Raw genomic sequence first — 6,758 nt, 5'->3', positions numbered from 1 at the left:
GGTTGGTATTTGTCTTTATTTTTCTAACATATGTTAGAATCCCGTCAAACTGTTAAAGGAGAAGTCCACCCCTCAAATATACAAAATCTAAATCACTTCTATCGGTGTATTGTCCCGAGAGCTTCAGCTCCAGGTGCTTCTCCATTAAAGCTGCATCACTCTGTTTGTTGGCCTGTTGGGGAAAGTGCACTGAGTAGAAACCACACACTCACATATTGATATAATGGCCAGTTCGATTTTCATTGAAAAGTGGAAATTACATTTGACATTAGCAGCCGACTGTCTTTTTTTTTTAATCGGTAATTGGAAAAACCTTTACACCGTTTTGAACACAACACTGGCTCTACTAATGACACTGATCAACATCAGGCTTTATTTGCATCCTCGTTCTGGCCACCTGATGATTTGAAGTCCGGTGTTCAGCCTCCTTTTTGCTCCATTTTGGCCTCCACCACCTCCTGCGGGAGATATCTGGCTCTTCAGTTCACCCTGTCTGTCTGCAGCTCGGAGCTGGGCCTTAAAACCAAAGCAATCATTTGAAAGATGCCAAAAATGCTGTGTAGAGCTGAAGGAGGCGGCAGGTGCGGGTACGAGTGACACTTCCCAAATTAACACAAACTTGTCAGTGTCAGAAACATGAATATGTGCAGCTTTAATATCGAAAAGCAAAAGCTTCTCTCAGACCGTAAGAGGCTGAGGGAGGAGCCTCACAAAGGGGCCATGCCAAGCCGATGCATTCTGGTTAATGTAGGAAATCCCAGACTGAATAAAAGGTGGATTTGTCCTTGCTAGGAACCCTGCTGTAAACCTGGAGTTGTGTCATTGTGTGTTTAAAAACTGGAATACCTTGAGAAGAGAAGAACGAGGGAAGTAGATACGAGACTCTGTGGAATCAAGGTGGTGAATCCTCTTGGTGAATCGCTCCCTCTTCCTCTCCATCCCTTCGTCAGCACCGCCTCTTCCTCAGCGCTGCGGATGACCTCATCAACCCTCGCCCAGCTTCTCCACCTTGTTCTCCTTAAGCTCCACCCGTCTCTTAACCTGCCGCCTGCAGGCCTGTAGTCTTCTATCCAGAAACAGTTACTCTGCTCTTTCCCAAATCCCCACACACCAGAGACAAAACACACAGACACACATATATATCTATATATACTGTATATGCATACATGTATACAAAACGGGCAAACCTCTGAGATACAGAAGCTCACACACACACACACACCTGCAGACTCTCAGGATGTGTTGCAGGACACGTGTGTGTCTCCGTGTCGCTGATGCAGTTAAATAAAAAAAGTACCAGTTTACCTCGGGAGCTCTCAGCCATAGCCGACCTTAATCCCTACAGATCTGTCAGCGCTGCACGCGGCCTCCGAGCTGCTGCGGCTGCTGCTTCAAGCAGGTACATCACTTTCTCTTCAGTTTTTTGTCAGGAACAAACCTGGGAGCCTCAGCAGAGCGCGCTCGGACCATCTGAATGAATACAGTGCAGGGTTCTTACAGAAACAAGCCGAGAGTCCATGTCAACACAGTCTTACCTCAGAATCATACTACATAACAGGTGGGGGGGGGGGGGGGGGGGGGGCAGGGCTTACATATGACCATAACAACAGTGAATGACTATTTTTTATTCCTTCGCTTCCTTGTCTCTGGTGTTGGGTGAAGATTCTCGGCAGAACTCTTCTTTCGTTTGTTTTTCCACTATAAATATATAAATATATAAACTGTACATTATGACATAGAAGCACTATCGAAGTTTGATTGTTAGATGTGCACTCGCAGCATGAGGTATTATTCTTTATTACTCTTCATATCTCAGAAAAATGAAAACGTGACAAAACAGTTTTTGGAAATAAATGGAGGGAAAAAAGGACTTTTAAAGAATTCTAATAGAAACAATGCAGTAGCGTCTACTGATGTCAAAGAAAATACCCAACCTCCCCTGAACACGCGTGTTTAACCCCAGCCCTGCCGTGTTACCCCGCCCTGCCCCCCCAATCCTAAACATAGCCCCGATGCCCCGTTGCGCCACCCCCCCCCCGCCCCCATGCCCTGTGTACATGCCAGTGTTTCCCCCATGTGTTCCAAGTGCCAATAACTTTGTGAATTCCTAACTGTGACCCAGTAATAAAGATAATTGCACATTAACTACTGTAAAGAGAAACGTAAACCAGAATGATTAAAAATGAGGAAAAAAAATCTTAATAAAAGGTTTGTAACAAACAGGAATGACCTCACGCCTGAGTCGCCTCTTTATTCACCTTCCTGGGATCCTGATAAAATCCTAAAGCTCTGAAAGCAAATTTTCATCATATTCAGTTTGTTTGCATTTAATATATTTAGTATTAGTTTGTCAGCAACCTTATAGTTTGCATCATTCAACTGAGGTCAACCATTCCAACGTCTCGTAGAGCTTAACAAGGTGAACATCTTCAGCTTATTTGAATAAAACCATTGGAAACCATGTGACCGGTTTTGTCTCCTTTTTATAAAAGTATGATTTTGATGTAAAAGTAGCCTTAGGTACTTTGGAGTCTCCAAATGGCCTTTGTGGAAAACGCCTAAACCATGCCCGTAGGAAAACATCAGTAAAATATTCATTTTCTGTGGTATTGTTATCAAATTTGAACTTGGGCTGGTCAAGGCTTCATGCTAGGGTCCCATTGTGTTTCCAGCTCATAAATCCCAGCTACAGTCATCTGCAGGCATCTGTTTATTCAAAATAAAAACGTGCTTCACCGTGTTCCAACTGCTGTTACTCAATGCCAGTAGCACTTAGAGTGATTCTGACTGATAGGGGAAAAAGTTCAGAATGTCACCTTTCAAAAGAGACCAAGACCATGCATGTACTCCAAACAGCTTTCAATTTAATTTGGGTATTCCTCAAACAGGCGTTTTAGGAAAATCTCCCCCACCTCTTAAGAGGGAATCGACCTGGAAACCTCAGAGAGCCACATGTGAGGAGCAGACACACTGAGAACATCGACAATATAACAGTCATCACACAACAACGACAGCATCTCGACTTTTTGTATCATCCTTCTCCTTGGACGTGGATTCCTCCTCTTTGGGAACCACGTCCTCAACACCTTCATCACTGGATGGAGAGCTGTCCTCGCCCGTGTCCTCGTCGCTGTCGGGCTCGAAGTCGCTGTCACTCTCTGAATCATCGTAATAAATGTCTTCCCACCATCTTAATTTATCGTCCTCTTCATCATCCTCCTCTCTTTCATTTATCTCGGGCTCTTCAGGCAGGGGGGGGTCATCAACCTCCACACCACCTGCGCCCATCTCAGTTTCTTCGCCGATCTCAAGATGTCCGAAGTCTTCAGTCGCCCCATTGTCGTCTTCATTGTTTACAAGATTGCGATAATCCAAATAATTGGTATTTATATCTACGTCAGCCTGACCCAGTCCAAGTCGGCCTAGATAATCCATCACGTAAAGGTCCTGATCGGCTGGAGGCAGATCTCCATGCACGTTGACGATCACATGCATTCCTGCACGTTGAGAATCACAGACATTATCACAGACGTTATCACAGACTTCATCTGTCAGTCGGTTTCCATACAGAAGAGTGAACAGAGTACTTACTAGCTCTGTCAGTATATGCACCGTCTCCACGTGAGACATTCTCCATCGTGACGCTCGTCTGAAACAACGTTTGTTTGATGATTGTTTTAAATTCAAGGTTTAACTTCTTATAAATCTCTTTAGTTATTTCCAACACTAAAGATTCAAAGGACCATGACAATCATGAGACTTATATGGTCCTTTGATGTAGTCTTGGAAATGTTTAATATCAATATCAATATTTCTTAGGCTTATGAAGGACCATGTGCATCTTTATCACATCAAACAACTATCTAGACTCGAGGCTTTGATCTCTAGACTCAGATTTCACATAATGAATATTGTGACCACTTCTATGTGGATCCGGGCCCACAGAGGAATAAAGGGCAATAAAAGGGGCGACACCTTTATAGGAATGATGCACCAACACAGAAGATGGTTCTGTGTTGGTGCACCCCCACCCCACTGTAGACCGAACAGAAAAGAAGAAGAAGAAGAAGAAGAAGCCTTAATCTTGAAAGTATAAAAGCAAAAAGGTAAAAGGCAGCTGGTTGGCAACATTGTCCCGTTATGCACTTTCAGCTGAGCTCAGCTTTTCTTATCGTATTTTAGCAGGAAATGAGATAGGACGTAAAGAACCTTGTCAGTGACCAGTGTGATGCTCTTGTTCCTGGAGAGTTTAACATGACGTCTGTGACTCATCTGAACGAGTCGGCCTCCTGCCTGATGACGTGGGGCTTTCTGAAAGCCACCAGGAGGCCGTGCCCTGTTCGTTAGGGCCTGTTAGTGTCCTTCACAGGGTCACCTCTGTTCTCAGAACAGGTTGTGATGAGGTTTCCATCTTGAAGAGTGCAGCTCAATTAAAGCTCACTCCTCAAACATCTGCAGGACAGTGAGAGAACTAGAGCCCAGAGCCTCAGTTCATACAGCAAACGCACAAAGACACAGCTCAAGTCTGAACACGTCTCGATGGTGCACTGGAAAGGAGCCGAGCAAACCAGAACACATTAAATGATAATAGTAATAATAATCATACGCCACTGCCATTTAACTTCTTCAGGTTTAATAAAACATCTCAATGAATCATTCAGTAACAACAGTCATGTGTGACCGCCTCATTTCTTTGTCCGGTGACAGCAGCAGCTGCCGAGTAGCATCGGTTGTTCTCGTGCATGTGAAATGAAATCCTCAATAACACAAGTTCAAATGTAGGAGAACAGAAAAGAATGAAAGGTTTTGAAAATGTTTTATTTGCTGGAGGCAGTAAAACAGTAGATACAGTTGTTTGGCATCAAAGAGCACGTCAACCACTTCAGAACATTAAACACAGTGATTGTTAACCAGAAGTTAAGTTTCTACATCGCCAGGGTTTGTTTTACACTCGTCACATTTTAAAATAACTGATTACCGGCGGTTTTAGAAATTGCATCTAGCTGAGGCTTATGGAAATAAAGAGTCTCGTCAGATTCTGACATTTTAATGCCTAAGAATTTCTAGTATATTATTCTGAAGGTGCTTAAATTCAGTTGCAAAAACTCAACTTCCAAAATCCAGATTAAACACCTGGGTGCTCATAGAAAACAAATTCTGTACTAGAGATTCAAAGCCTTTAAAATTTCAAAATCTGATGAGACCAATTTACTTCCAGAGGCTTTGTGGACTCACGACAGATTAGAAACACCATAGTAGGACATTTATATGTATGCATATACAGTATATATAGATATATATTTGTGTCTGTTTGTAATATTACAAGATTAAAGTTGTGATTGAGGAAAGAGTCACATTATGAAAAGAACAATATTAAGTATCTGAAAAGTTATATTACGAGAATACATTTTTAATTGAGGAAATAAAAGTCACGTTACTAGAATAAAATTGTGATTAGGTCGGTGATAAACTCTCCCAATATATTCACTTTATATTCAGATATAACACACATGTAAGAAAAAGACTTTATTCTTGTAATATTTTGATTATTTCCTTCTAAGTGACGCTAACACTCCACATCTGGATTAAACAAAAATGAAGAACCAAAAAGAAGTGACCTCACACAGATGTGATCTCACACCATCATGCTGAACGTGTAGTGACGACACAGGAGAGCAGCTTTAACTTCAGAAACAGATTTACTGAGAGTCCTCTCATATTTCGATGGCTTCACCTTCACCAGCCTGAGATCTTACAAAGACTCGACTGGAGCTGAAATCACACCTGCATTGTTTATTAGTTGAAGTTTCCCACACTTTGACATTTGAGGCTGGAATACATAAAGCACATTGAAAGCACACGTGAACTACTGGATCAAAAAGAGCTGTGGCAGTGACAGATCTTAAATCATGAACCTTGCCTGCATCGAACAAAGGGGGTGTGACCTCAGAGGTAAACACAGGAAATAAAGATATAAGATTGCACGTTGTGGATTTAGTTTTTCTGTGACTGGTCGATGGAAGCAAGACACTGCATCAAGCCTTTGTACAGGAGAAATGTTCATTTACAAAACGACAGGTTCAGTTGATATGCTGCAACACACCCTGATGTGGGCAGTGTTACCTGACGTGACACAAAGGAAAAGCATGGCAGACCGTCTCCAGCGGAGGGCGCTGTAGGCCTAAGTCTGGGCGGCGTGTGGACACATCCTGCCCAGCAACTGATCCTCCACTCATTAGCTGAAGCTTCTCAAAAAAAAACAAAAGGAATCAGGGGAAACCCATTCGCTCTGAGCCAAGGCGAGAGTAACGGAGCCTCAGCCAATCGTGGGCTGGACTCATGCAGCAGCAGGACGGCGCCCGGGCCTGACCTCTGATCAGCCACACGGGGTCACCACGAGCCCCTCCTGTTCTGATTTGACCCCGGCTGCCCGTTTAACGACTGCCTGGCGATCATATAGGCACATCAACAGAATGCGCTTTTAATAACGGTATAAAAATAGATTTAAGGCAACTCTGATAAGCCCCCGCCCCTCCACCGCCCCCCCCCCCCCCATGCTGCTTCTGTCAGCTAAAAGCACGAATCATCACATTTGACAGATTCAACAGTTAAAAAAAAAGAGGAAACCTGCCGAGACGCAGAAGGAGATTAATGTCACTTCATCTCTTTGATCATTCGACTGCTGCTCTAAAATACTTTCAAAACGTTTGACTTCTTGAAACTTAGAACTCACTGAACAGGTTTCAGTTTGTGGTTCA

The sequence above is a fragment of the Platichthys flesus genome, chromosome 5 (genome assembly GCF_949316205.1).
Source record: "Platichthys flesus chromosome 5, fPlaFle2.1, whole genome shotgun sequence".
Classification (NCBI taxonomy): domain Eukaryota; kingdom Metazoa; phylum Chordata; class Actinopteri; order Pleuronectiformes; family Pleuronectidae; genus Platichthys; species Platichthys flesus.
The sequence above is the reverse complement of the archived record's forward strand: the minus strand, read 5'-3'. Positions refer to the sequence as shown.